A 14561-nucleotide genomic window follows, 5' to 3' on the forward strand; every position below is an offset into this window, starting at 1 on the left:
CCCATCAGCGCGCGCGTCAGAGCCGCCAGTCTCTTGGCAACGGCCCGCCTCGGCCCCGCCCCCGGCCCGCCGCAACGGCCCCGCCCCGCCGCGCCGGCCCCGCCCCCGCCGCCGCCGCCGCCGGATTGATACATCCCCATTGACGTCGCTTTGACGCCAGAGCGACGCGCGGCCAAGCGCCAAGCGAAGGGAGAGCGGGAGATCGGGCCGTTGCCAAGAGACTGGCGGCTCTGACGCGCGCGCTGATGGGGCCGTCGCCCTGGCGACCGCGGAGCGGTGACGTCAGGGGCGCCGGCCGCCGGAGGCCCGCGGAGGCTTGCCCTCCCGCCCGCGCCCGTGTTCCCGCCGGCGCGCGCCCCCTACCGAGCGCCGCGGGCCCTGCAGGCGTCTTGACCTCCAGTCCCCGGGCTCAGCCTTCCGCCTGCACGCGCGCACAGCAGCCTTCGTGCGGCGCCCCCTCTTTCGCGCTCCCCCCAAAAGCTTGGTTCTAGGGCGGTTGCCAAACCCCACGAAGTGCAGCACAGCGGTGGCTGAGTCCTCTTTGGACCCCTAGTCCAGGGTCCCCGTTTTCGGGGAACGGGGCGCATGTGTCTCCCAGTTTCCAACGGAAGTGCTCGGCCTTGGCGCCTCTGTTAGGAGAAGTAGCAGGTGGGGCGTCGGGAAAGCTCGCAGACTCGCAGAATGAGGCCACCCGGGGTGCCAGGTGACAGCACGCCAGCTCCCACTCCCTGAATTGGGCCGCCCCATCCCAGAGAAGCGCCGCCAGCCCCCGGGGACCCTCTGGAGCTCGGCAGCTGCGGGTCTGCAGTCTGCGGGCAACCCCCCTCCGACTACTTTTGTTCTGCACGAATCTCTATCGCTTAGCTAGTGAGAAACTTCAACGCAGGGAACCGGAGCAGCATCTTCTGACCACCTACCTACCGACCCGCACAGGTGGCCCGCGGGTGGGATGATCGGTTCTCCTCCTGGCGGTGGCCCACCCGCGGCGCGGCGGGGGCCTGGTGCAGCTCGCGCTGCCCTTTTTCCATCAGATCTGCGGGTCAGCAGCCCGTGAGGACCGGAGGGGTGCTGGGACCTTTGTCAGGGAATCCACGGACTTTGATGAGGGCACCCAGCAGGGTGCAGAGCCAGAAGGCTGATTTCTGGGAAGGCCAGAGGTGTAGGTGGAAGTGGGTCTTCAGGTTCTTGGGACCTGCTATGGGAAACCGAGTTAGCAACACCCTCAGTGAGGCGGTGGTGGTTCTTTTGTTTGTGGGGTCCTCAGACAGGTGCCCCGGTGCTGTGTGTCCAGACAAGGGAAGGACTCTGCTCCTTGGGGGAGCACCCCCTCTGCAGAGGGCCAACAGGTGGGGTCCACATCAGGCCAGGACTTCCTCCTTGCCAGCACTGGACATTTGCAGGTCCTGTGGGGTGGGTTACTTCTGTCTGCTGCCTGTCTCCCCAGAGCTGCTGGGGAGCAGTCCTGTGCCCCTCCAGGCTGGTGCCCCGCAGCCTTGTCCCTGTTAAAGGGGAGGCTGGACAGGATGAAAATGGCACTGGGCGCCAACCCCCGTGGGTACTGCTGCTCACTCTGTGTTCCTTTATGAAAATAAACGTTCTCTATGAAAATAAAACGTTCTCTAAGGAAGACAGAGGCTATGGGTGAATGGTATTTTTTGAACATTAGGCATTAGGAAGGCAGTGGTGTGGGATTTAAATTCTATATCTAACCTCAAATCATTTTCCCTTGTGTTACACGAAAATACTACTTCATAGGAGGGGCTGGGGAGCAAGAATTAAGTGAGATGGATGCAGAACTTAGAAGCCTTCTTCTGGAGGCTTCCATGTGTGGGCAGTCGCCTGGAGACATGGCTGGCCTGGCAAGGGTACCACGTCGGACTCCGATGTGCTTCTCCTGATGCGCGGTCGGCAGCCTGACCAAACATTTCCCAATCACCCCTCCCTGGGCGCTTGTTCATGGTCGGTTCTGAAAGGCCTCTCAAGGATACCAATAACCCCGGAGTTTTCCTTCGTCTTTCAGAAGTGTGCTTACTATCTGTCCCGGCTTTATCCACTGAGAATTTGGAGGAGGATTTTTACTCTCTTCCAGCTGAATCATTTACAACTGCTTTTCGTCCCTTCTGGGCGGTCCCACTAATCTGCTCCTAGGAGAGCAAGACTCAGACAGAAGAAACCAGGCACCTGAGTGCACGCACCTGCTGCCCCTCATCCTGTGACCTCAGAACTTTCCGCAGCTCATCCAGGGGACATTCAGCAAACTGGGCTCCTCCACCCCCTCCCACCCCAGGTTTAGCCAGGTCTTTCAAAAGGCCATAGGTGTTTGCAAACACCTGGCTGGCTGTTTCGAAACATTTTGTCATCGGTGAATAAAAACTGCAGCCGGCGCAGCCGAAGCTGCCTTCCTAGCGAATGTCCCTGCACCCGGGCACCCTCGACTCCCCACTCGCAGCCCGTCCTGAGCAGCCCTGCGTGGGGGCTGAGGCCACCTCCCAGCCCTTGGGTGGAGAGCGCGCTCTGCAGAGAATGCAGGCAGGGCCAGAGGAAAAGTCTGACCTCAGAATGGCCGTCGTCTCTCCCAGTGGGGTTCCTCCTGGCACCCCCATGAATTTGCCATTGACGGGCCTCTGCTCCCAAGTGTCTTCGATTATTGTTTGCGTCCTTGGCACGGGGAGGCCAGAATTGCTTCCAGAATCCTTGATTTCTTTTCAGATTTCTAGTCTTGCATGCTTTGCACATGTTATGAGGGAGGGAAAAAAATACATAATGTGTGCTTCAGGAGGGGTAAGCAAATGATCGGACGGATTCTCCACTTAACATAATGGAAGAAATGCTCTCAAAGTCTGAAAGAATGTGCTGTTGGGCGTGTGTGTGTGTGTTGCATATCGTTGCAGACAGGAGAAGCAGTAACTCAGATTTCTTTTCCATTTGGAATTTCTTAAGCCTGACTTATAATTGCAACATTTCTTACTGTTTTTAGGTCTTGAGTTGGGGAGACCCCTAGCAAGTGGGTCTCTTTAATATTCACACATTCCTGGCTGGGCACCCCAAGGTGCAGAGCAAGAACAAGCCATAAAATTCTCGAAATAAGTCAGTAAGTGCAGAGTGGGGTTTGAAAACAGCATTTATACAGATGAAGGAGTGCACCAGCCTGTCCCCAGTGGGTGTTCTGAACTTGCGCCCTCCGGATTAAAGGTGGTGGGGACGGCAATGCCCCTTTCAGGATGGCTTTCCTTTTGTCACCAATAGGAAGACGAGGCGCTTTTCTTTCTGGACACTCTCCTCCTTCTCTGTCCTCCTAGCTGTTTCATTTGGTTTCGCGTGGTTTATTTAAGGCATCAGCCCCATGATTTCAGGTGTCAGAAGATAAGCTGGGCTGCCATCAGCATCCTCAGGCCTCGGGGGTGGCCCTGGTCCCTTCTGCTGTGTGTTACACTTACAGACGTGTGCACACTGCCCTGGCCTGGGGTTCGGCAGCTGGGAAGAAAGCACTGAGCCTCAGTGGACAATCTGCTCCAGTGGTACCAACTCCTACCTCACTGTTCCTCTGGGATGCATTTTGTCTGCGACTGCCTTGGTGGCAGTCACACTCCTCATTCCAGGCCCTCCGCAGGCTGGAGGGAAGGCATCCTGGGTCTTGGGGACACTGGGGCTGGGGTATGGGCCCTGGGGAGGCCTGCAGAGGCAGCCACGGGGCAGGCAGGGCTCCAACATCCTGGGCTTACACACATACACACACCAGCAAACACGTCCTACTCTCGGACCAGTTTGCTCTTGAATGCAGAGTTCTAGGGCTCTGGTTCCCACTTCTGTCTCTGTCACCAGTGAGGAATCACCAATGTGGCTAACGGGCTTGCCTGATATTAAAGCAAGGCTGTGGCTGATGCCAACAGGCTTCGGACGTCTGTCTCCCTAATCAGTGTTCTGTGGACAGCGGTCTTAAGGGAGCTGGGGATGGGAGGACACTCAAGATAGGGCGAGGGAGCAGCAAGGGCCTGAAACACAAGCATCAGTACTTATCAGGGGCTCGTTTAAGTAAAGCAACACCCAGAAACCTGGTGGAGGCGCTCACATGTCCTGGTCGCATCCCCAGAGTAAACCAGCTGCCCTCAGGTGGAAGGAACGCACACCGGTAAATGCCATGGTTCCCGCCATCTTACTGGCGGTCCCAAGCAACTGGGGAGAAAACTTCTGCTCCTCTGGGGTGCTCTGGCCTCGTGCAGACCAGGACCCAGGACCAGGAGCCCCAGTGTGGCCACATCCCTTATTCCGGGCTTCGCACAGGCAAAGCACAGAGCACCCTGATTCCTTCTGGGAGTAGCGACTCTCGTCTGATTGTCTCTGAGGTACGCACTGGCATCAAGCATGGAATACGGTCTTTTTTATGATTTTCCACTCATTCAGAAACAATGTGAGTTTCCACTGTTTGTCAGAACTGTGAACAGGCGCACGCCCAGACTCCGGCGAGGACTGTGACAGACGTGCTGGCAGGGACGGAGTGGGCAGGGAGGGGCAGGTCTGCCGGGGAGGGCAGGTGCCCGGGTCAGGCGTCCGCCCAGGCTCATGAGTGTCTGCCATGTGCCGGACATGGTTTGGGGGTGCGAGCACAGCAGGAAGGGAACAAGCAAGGCGCCTTCCCTCGAGGGCAGGCATCTAGTTAAGGAGACAGACAACAGGACATGAGATGATGAGCAAGATGCTTTCAGAAGCTGAGACCGAGGGGAAGAAAGTGATTCCAGGTGACAGAGAGGAGGGTCTGAGCAGGGGAAGGGGCCTTGCACGGGGGGCTCCTTCCGTGTCCCCCGAGAGAAGGCAGAGGGTGTGGACACAGGGCAGGAGGGCAGGAGGAGGCCGCTGAGGGGACGCAGGAGGGGGGGATCTGGGCCAGCTCCCAGGCTGGAGAGGCACAGGTGGTGGGAATGCTCGGCATTGTCGAATGTGGGTTTATAAGTTACCACACAGGTGGCCGTGTGACTTTCTCTGGAGGTGCTTGGACGAGGACCCGTGTGGCCTACGTGGGTATCTGGGCTCAAGCAGAGGTGGGGCGTTGCCAAGGAGGGTGGTGGCAGGGGAAGAGGCCAGGATGAGGAGAGGAAGGGAGTTTGGGATGTTTGCCTGGCAGTGGACCCGTCCCGAGTGTGGCTTCCCCACCGGGGAAGGAGGGAGGGAGCTCAGGGGTGCAGGTCTGGGGCGGCGGGGGGGAGTTTGGGCGGTTTGCCCAGCCCAGACCCTCCCCCGTCCAGGAGCAGCTTCCTGGGGGGAGCCATGGGAGGGACAGGCCGTGACAGAGAGGCGGGGACACTGGGTCTCTCTGCGGCCCTGGGCTGGATCCCAGACACTTTCAGCAGCACCAAGTGGCACAAAATCAATAGAAAATGTTCAGTAGGAAATTTAGAAAATACAGAAGTACGTAAAGACAAAACAGAAAACGCTGGTGAAGCTGTCGACAGTGTGGTGCTTCTCCCCCAGGCTTCTCGTGAAAACAGCATGAACACCCCTTCCGCCCGCCTTTTGCACCAGCCGCACGCAGGAAGCCTCTTGCCCTGTCATCAGCATCGTGGTTTCAGTGTTTTAGTGTCTGCCTGGAATCCTGCCGTGCAGGGGCTGTATCATCCCCGATTTAACCCCTGGTTGTCCTTCCCTCAAGGCTGACATCTTGGTCCCTCTGGCGAGGCTTTCCTCTGACATCCCCGGGAGGCCGGCTTGGAGATGATGCGGCTGTCGGAGAGGCGTCCGGGTCACGACTGGACACCCGGCCCGGCCAGCCCAGGACAGCGCAGCCCCGGCACGGGGCTGGTCCCTGGAGGCCAAGGGCAGGATCGCGGGAATCGCGGGGCGTGCAGACCCTGGGGACCTGCAGGCTCAGGCCACCGCAGCAAGGCTTGGGGGCCACAGAAGCAGAGAGCACCTCATCCCTCCGTTGCCAAGGTGACGCGGAAGCCTCTGATTGCCCAGGAGGACACGTGGCTCCGGGCTCCGCACTGGGCCTTTTCCATACGGCCTGCGAAGGTGTTTTCATTCTCTCTGACCTGGTTTCCATGGTTTTTGGTATTGTTGTTGTGTTGTTCATTTAAAAGAAAACATGTAGGCTTATGTCATGAGGACGCAAAGACGTCACAGCCATCAATGCGCAAGAATGACTCGAAGCTGATGCCCAGACCGCGCACCTGCGATGACATCTCCCAGGTACAGTGTGACGAGCAATGAGCCGCGCAGAGACAGGACGTGGAACCAAGTGCGACAGTGTCCAGTGGGGCTCGCACTCCGCGGTGGTGCTCGCGTCTCCATGGTGGTCCCTGTGAAGCCAGAAATGACAAACATTTGGTGGGGGAGAAAACAGACAGCTCAGCCCCAAACCACTCAGAACAGGTGAGAGTTTTCCGGTGGGCAGAGCGTCTCGGGACCAGCTGGACCATGAAGAAGGACCAACCAGGCTTGCCTCAAGGCCGGGAATCTCTGGTTCACTCCAAGAGCTGGAGGGAAGCTTCTAGAGCTTTCTTCCCACAAATAAACCAAAGACCTAAAACCAGCAGGCAAGGCTCAGGGCCTGGGCCACCAGGATTTGAAGCACGGAAGTGTGAGATCGGCAGAGCGGTGGGCTGCTCAGAACCACTGTGCAGGTGCAGAGGACGCGGTGGGCTGCCTCCCAACTCCCCGGCCGTGTCCGCCAGCAGAGGGGACATGTGCCGTGGGATGGTGTGAGCTATTCCGAACCCCAAAGCGGGTTTAGCACCTCAAGAGCAGAAGACGCCCCGTGTCCCCACCACCGCCCGCCCACTTCAGTGTTGCTTCCTTCCCGACAGAGGGAACCCCAGGAGCTCTCTCAGGGCAAATGCACTCTCCGCACGGGCTGCCAATAGCACGCGTGGTCTGGGCTCTTCGTACCACTGCTGGGAAGTCCCTCTTCCTTGCCACTAGCTGTCGGGCCCCCAGGGCTGGGGACTAGTTAGTGGCAGCCGAGCAATGGGAGGAAGCTGGGCTGTCCACTGCAGGCCGGCTCACAGCCCAGCTCCCACTGTCCCCGCTCGAGGGTGTGTGGTCCCAGTGCCCTCAGGTTGGTGTGGGGAGTACGTGGGAAGCTTTTGAGAGCCCCCCAGTGCAGGGAAGGCCCACGATGGACGACTCTAATAGGGCAAGTTCAGTAGCGGGATATTCCAGAGAAGTTGGCAGCAAGGGACACCTGATGTGCGGGGCTCTGGGGGCTCTGGAGGCCGTGGGGTGAGGGGCAGACTGAGCCTGCGGCGGGGGGAGGCTCAGCCGAGCAGGGCAGACGCGTGGGTGTCAGGCAGCCGGGGCGGGGGCATGCGGCCAGCGGACCACGAACAGGAGCGTGAAGTGAGGTGTCTTGTTGTGCCTTGGCCTCTGGCCCCAGAACTGAATGCCCCCTGACCACGCCTGCTCCCACCTCTCTACTCCGGGAGTGTCCTCCTCCGCGTCCCCCCACCTAAAGCTGAGCCGCTCAGAGAAGGCGCCCAGACCTCCCCTCTCCCTTCCCGGTCCCTCCGCCCCTCCTGGGTGCTCCCCCCAGGCTCCTGGGCCCTGGGGTTGGTGCTGGGGCCCTGCTCCTTCCAGGCCTGAGCCGGCATCCTCCCTGAGTGGGACCCAGGGGCACTCCACTGCAAGCCATCGGGGTCAGATGCGCTGTCACCCTCTGCCCCCAAAACCAGGTGAGGGGAGGGGAGAGAGGACGGGGAAGGAGACATTCAGGTTCTAGGGAGAGAAGTCTTCCTTTGCAGGATTCCTACAGGCGTCAGGATGGGGTTCAACGGCTCTCAGGACACCCTCCTCCCTGGCAATCAGGAGTCTGTCCCACCTACAGGGAGGTGGCCCCGTGCCCTGTAGCCCGTGTTTTGAAGTGTGGACGGCCAAGCAGGGTCATTCAGTCTACCTCACCCCGCCTGTCCCGTGTGTCTGAGGATGCCTGCCTGGGTCAGGGGCCCACAGGTCTGAGGGTCCCCCTAGATATGCTCGGTCTCAGGCCTCCATTCCAGAGGCCCCTCTCCAGTCCCAGCCGACATCCAGCCCTGCTCTGAAGGGGGTTGACTCTCCTTGCCGGTGTCTTTAGCCCTTGGGTCAAAGGCAACAACCTCTGGGCCTCCTGGGCTCACATCTGAAGAGCCGGGGCCCTTTGTGCGCTGAAAACCACCCAGCTTCCTGAGACAACCAGGAGGCTGGGCCTCAACCTCGAGTTGTTTCTGTATCGGCTTATTTACATCCATGTGTATGTACAGGGGTATGGCTGGGACAGGCGTCTAAAGACTCCTACACCTGCCCCGAGTAAGCTGTTCTTCTGGGGAGAGGCCCAGGGCAGGGCAGGATGCTGGGGCCAAGCCCTGGACCCCGGAATTCCTGCTCTGGCCACATTCTCCTGACTCTGGGAAGCAGCCCAGGCTGGGGCAGGGGTAGGTCAGGAGCCCACTGAACAGAGAAGTAGGGACAGGTGGGCCAGAGCCGATCTGGGCTGTGGGAGTGCCACCTTCCGTTCCCAGGAGCCCCACCCACTACGTCATCTCAATTCCCTTTAAAAAGCCAGGTCCACAAAACCGCAATGAGACATCACATCCATTAGGATGGCGAGTACAAAAAACAAAAACGAAAACGACAGGTGTTGGCCAGGATGTGGAGATGCTGGGCCCTCGTGCACCGTGGGTGGGAACATTCAATGCGGCCGCCGCTGTGGAAACAGTATGGCGGCTCTTCAAAAAGTCACACATAGAAACCCCCACACGACCTAGCGACTCCACTTGGGGGCATATGCCCCAAAGAACCGAAGGCAGGGACTTGAAGAGGTATTATTCAGGATTATTCACAAGAGCTCAAACGTGGAAGCAACCTGAGTGTCCCCTGATGGATGGATGACGTCCGCGGTGTGGAACACACACAGTGGGATACAGCGCAGCCCTGAACAGGACGGACGTTCTGACACCTGCCACAACACGGATGAGCCTCGAGACGCCATGCCGAGCGACCTGAGCCAGTCACTGAAAGACAGATATTCTACTGATCCCGCTAACTCGAGATTCCTATAGCGGTCCGACGCCTAGAGACAGAAAGTAGAATGCGGGTTGCGGGAGGGGGTGGGGAGTCAGTGTTTCACGGGGACAGAGTTTCTGTTTGGAAAGATGGAAAGTTCTTCAGATGCCTGGCAGTGAAGGGTACACAACAGGGTGAATAGGCTTAATACCAAGAGCTGTGCACTTAAAAATGGTTAAAATGAGGGGTGCCCGGGGGACTCAGTCGGTTAAGCGTCTGACTCGTGATTTTAGCTCAAGGCATGATCTGGGGCGCACGAGATCGAGCCCCACATCGGGCTCTGCACTCAGTGGGGAGTCTGCTTGAGATTCTCCCTCTCCCCCTGGCCCTCCCCACTGCCCTCTCTCTCTCTAAAATAAATAGAATCTTCTTAAAAAATGATTAGAATGGTAAATTTTATGTTATTGTATATTTTATCACAATAAACCCCAAACACTTAAAAAAAAAAAAGCAGTCAGGTCCAAGGGTCCAGCAAGAGCCCGCAGCAGCACAGGACGGCCCCAGCCCTCCACCCCGACCCTTGTAGAGCAGAGGCGGGCCCAGACCGTGGGCTCTGGGGTGCATGCTGGCCACCGGACTCTGCCTGCCGTGCCGAGCAGTCCCAGCACCTGCAAGGACTCTTCCCAGGAGCCCTTGCAGCAGGAGGACACCTTGGCTTGGTCAGCCCCACCTCACCTTTCCCTCCAACCAAAGTGAGTGTCTCGGAGCCACCCTATTCCTACAGTGGGAGGCACGGCTGTCCCCTGCTGCCCCGCCCCCGGCGCCGGGGTCCGGCTCTGGTGACCCTGCACTGAGGCCCCGGGCACTCCCGGCAGCAGCTGGAAGGGCCCAGAACGAGGGAGGCGGGACATGCCGACCAGATGAGGCCGGGGGTCCCAGCATGCCTGCTGAAGGACCACAGGCTGCAGGAGGCGGGAGGCCAGGCTGGAGACACGGGCTCTGCTCCCCGCCCTTCACTCTCTCCATCCACAATCACACCGGGAACCCGTGATCACGTTCTCGTGCAAGGCTCAGGCAGCACCGACGGACCACGGCCCTTCCCTGCACCCCAGATAACACGCTTCTCTCCGGGGAGCGCCGGCACCTGGACGCAAGCTCCCGCGGACAGCGGTGTGTGGGCCCGTGGGGTCTGTCGGTCTGTGGCGCGGGAGTCTCTGTGTGACAGGACCCCACTGGTAAAGAGGAAATGATGGGTCTTGGGGTTACTGGACCTTGAACACCCCATGTCCAAAGAAGCAGGGCAAGGCTCCAGCCCTTGCACCCACTCCACTCACAGGGAGGCCCCCACCCCGGCCACGGCCACCCACGGTCCCGTGACCTGCATGTGCTTGGTCAGGCAGACCAGTGAGGCTCCACTCCCTGGGGGATTTGGCTGCCGCTGGGCTGGGCCTCTCATGGCAGGCCGGGGTGTCCTGCCCCTGGCCTGCCCTAGTCCCCTCCGGCAGCTGAGATCCCCGACCCCACACCCTTCCAGGGAAGGACGTTTCCTTCAGGTCCCCACATGGGTTAGGACTTCAACATCTCTTTTGGGGGAACAAGATTCAATCTGTAACAGTGTGTGTGCATTTTAATGTGTGATTCTTCAGTGTCCTACTAAGATTGATTCTTGTTTTCCTGTTTCTGGGCCATTTGTATTTCTTTAGAGGGTCACTTCTCCTTTCCTGCCCTGTTTTCTGTGAGTGGGTTTTAGCCAAGAGTCCCTCGGTTGTGAAAACAAGTAATGGAACTCGAATGGCTTTCAGCTAGGAAGGAAAGTTCGTGGTTTCTGGGTAGGCTTCAGGCTGAGCTCGATCTAGGCCCTTGTACGAAGTGTCTCTGTTCTCTTGCATCTCTTCACCACCGTCTCCCAGCTCAACCGCCCTGTATGGACCTCGGTTTCCTACAGCTCATGCCATCTTGTAGCGGTGACGGCGGACATCTGGGGAGCACATGCCTTCCTCTCAGTAGTTCTGGCCAGCGTGCAGCCCAGGGAGGCCCTTCATCAGCCAGGAGTGCTCCCCATGTCTGCCCTCTGGGGCGGAAGTGTAGCTCAGCTCACTGAATCCCACGGGCTCGGGGTGAGGAAGGGGTGGCTCCTGAGGCCTGTCACCACGGGAAGGAGCCACAGACGCCTTTGGGGGAGGGGTGGGGCAATCAAAGGATGTCCCCTAGTAGGGTAAATGCTTTTCTTATTTATTCTGAGAACGCTTTATATGTCGAGAATATGAATCCTTTACCTCTTTCTTCCACATATTGTTCTCACGCTGGTCTTTGTGGGTCTCTTCCTGGAGGCCAGCGCTCCCTTCTGACCCGTGTCACTCCCGTGGCGCCCCTGCCCTACAGCACCCTCGTGTAATGACATTAAATCAGGGGTTTGGTTAGGCCACATTCCCTGGGCGTGAATGATGCCATCAAATAGAAAAGGAAAAACACCTGTGGCCTGTACGTCAGTACACGACGAAGCATTTAAAAGCTTATCTGGGCAGTACGGACGTCACGAAAGCAAGGAACCGTCCCTGTGCCTAATAAAAGCATGGCCACACCTACCCCGGCTCCCGAGGTCGGGCGGTGAAAGGAAGCGAGTGCCAAGGGCTACTGCTCAGGGCGCGGGCTGTAGGCCCCCACTCACGCTCAGAAATGCGATAAGGGGCGTACTTGGAGCTCGTTAACCTTGTGACGGGCTCCAGACTGTGGGCAAACAGAACGGGCGGCCTGACCCTCCCAGAGGCTGGCACTGCCCGCACAGGAGGGGCTCCCAGGCAGGCCCGGGGCCCGGGCTCCAGAGGCGCGGCTCACGGCACCCTGCGCGGCACCCTGCGTCCCGGCCGCCGCCTGCTCTCCCCTCCCCCACACGCTCCCTCTGATCCTTTCCAAGGGGTAGATTCTAAAGCTCCGGGGAGGACACTGTGCTCCTCCCCCTCCACCATCAGGATCCCCAGCCCAGTCGTGAGGCTTACATTCAAGGGTAACAGAGCTGCGGCCGGGGCTCCTGATAAGGGGGCTGGAGCCTGGGGGCGCGAGGACAACATGTTCCCCTCTGCAAGCAGGTGGGAAGGAGCGTGCCGGGGCCGGGCCCCCAGCGGGGAAGGCAGCCAGGCGTGTGGGAGGCTCACGGGCACTTGTGGCCCAAGTTGCCGCCTGGAAGGAGGCGTCCCTGGACATGCCCCTCGGGGTGCGGGCCAGCTCTGCTAAGAGGGGGACGCCCCTTTCACAGCCCAGGAAGGCGTGTTCAGGGCTGACAGGGCAGCCCAGGGAAGTGACTGGAGGGACTGGGGCGGGGGCAAAGGCGTGCAGGGCAGGGAGAGGGTCACGGGGGCAGGCGGGAGTGTTGTGTTCTCAGGGTTCTCGAGAGGAGCAGTAGGGGATGGGTGGGAGGAGGTGGAGGACTGGTGGGGAGACAGATGGAGCGGGTGGATGGGCTCGCGGGGGCATGGAGTGTAACCAGTCCCTGGGCCTGCCGTCTGCAGCCTGGAGGGCTGGGGCCCAGGAGCACTGAGGTTCTGAGTCCCAGTCTGAGTCGTGGGCAGGAGAGGGGGACGCCCCCCCTTCCACCTGAGGACTCTGCGCTCATTGTTCCCGGGTAGCCCCTCCTGCGGCTGACTTCTCTCCAAATGCCTGATTCCTCAGGAGGTGGAGTAGGATTGTCCAGTCAGCAGCAGTCTGGGGCCTGCTGCCCAGGCAGGGGGCACAGCCAGGAGAGAAGGGGTGCCGTGCGGGCTGGCCCCACACGCCCACCCCTCCTGCTTCCTCTCCAGGCCTGCTCGAGGGGGTCACCACTTTCATCTTGGGGCCAACATGGGACAAGGCCCGGGGCTCCACGATGACGGCTTACCCCCACCCCACTGTGTGGTTTGTCCTGGACCCTGCACCCCCAGGGAGGGTCACAGAGCAGTGGTGGGGGTGTGTGTCTATGATTGGGGGACAATCTCACCTTCCTGTCATTTTATTATATTCAGTACACATAATTAGTTTTCTTCCTTTATAGAGATTTCCGATAACTTCATGAATCAGAAAAATGCTGGCAAGCCCTTCAGGGTCAATCTGGTTGGTAGGGACACGGCCCGGTGGCCCCTGCACACACTCACACTCTCCCACACACTGCCACACTCATGCTCACACGCACACCTACACGTGTGCACACGTAGTAACATCCACACGACCCCCCGTCACCCCCTCCCGTGTGGCCCGCCCTGCTCAGCCACCCGGTGTGTCCCCCACCCCCACGTCCCTTCCCAGCTGCCTGGCATCATTGCAGGCCTCCTGATCGGTGGGACAAAAGTCACACCAGAGGTGCTCGGCTACGCCTTGCGTGAACGTGCCTGCCACCATTCACTCAGCAGGTTGCCTCCCGGGCCTGCTGCACCTGCTTCCCGCTCAGAGGCCTGTTAGATATGGCCGGCCCGCTCAGCAGCCCTCAGCCGACTGGCCCGGCGGCCACGGTCCCCTGGCTGCAGGCAGGTCCCCAGGCTGGGGCTGGCCGCCCGCAGGGTCGGGGTCTTGGCCAGCACAGCAGGCAGGCCCAGGGGCAACCCCAACCCCGCCAGCCGAGGGGCATGAGCGCCCAGGAGGGAGATGCCGGGCAGCCCGAGCAACAGGGCCGAGCCCAGGAAGCAGGGCCCAGGGGCCCAGCCTGGAGGTGGGAGGGGGCCTGGGGCCCGAGGCTGAGTGAGAACCAGCAAGGAGATGGTCAGAGGCAAAAGGAGGGGCCTGGATGGGCCGGGGCTTTCCTCCAGGCCTCTCCCCAGGTGGAGACCCCTCTGAAGAAGCCTGAGAAGGAGCCTCCACCTGACCGAGTCCCCGGGCCCACTGAGGCACACGCAGCCCGAACAGTGCAGTTTCTCCCAAGCTGACTGTAAAAACCCCAGGAGAGGGTGCAGCCGCCACGTGGGGCCCGCAGGGGTGTCCGCACGCAATCCGGCTTAGTGGAGTGCAGGCGGCGGACTCAGAGGGCGGGCGCCCCCCACAAGGACCCGGAGCCAGGGCCCTGTCCCTGCAGGACACATGCTTGCGGGGCAGCCGCTGAGGCTGAAGGCCAGTGGGTCCCCGCTGCTCGGTCCCTGTGTCCAGGCTCCCAGCAGACGAGCAGCCCTCCCAGACCCCCGCCATCTGACACCACCCCGCCGCCATCTGATGCCAGCTTCCCCAACTGCCGGCAGCCACTTCTGCCGGGGTCATGGGCTCATGCTCATTTCACTCAGGGACGCGCCTGTCTCTGGCCTTGTCCCAGTTCTGGAGGTGCTCCCCATGCCCTCCTGAATGCCAGAGTAGGCCGCAGAGTGGCGGACAGCGGGCTCGCGGGGTGCAGTGAGGTCATTCTCTAGGACGCATGCCCTCTGCGCTGCCTGAGGGCGTTCTCAGGACACAGGTGTGCCCAGCCTGTCTGAACTCCAAGGGCAGAGTCCCACGGGGTGGGGACATTGGGGGGGGGCTGGGACGTGGCTCCGTGGCTGCGGAGGCCCCATGTGGAGGTGTGGTCTATGCACCTGCTAGTGGCCGGTCCCTCTTGCATCCCCCCCTTCCTCAGCCACGGTGCCCCCTCCTCGCTGGGCTTC

Source organism: Phoca vitulina, unplaced genomic scaffold (genome assembly GCF_004348235.1).
Source record: "Phoca vitulina isolate PV1807 unplaced genomic scaffold, GSC_HSeal_1.0 scaffold68, whole genome shotgun sequence".
NCBI classification, from domain to species: domain Eukaryota; kingdom Metazoa; phylum Chordata; class Mammalia; order Carnivora; family Phocidae; genus Phoca; species Phoca vitulina.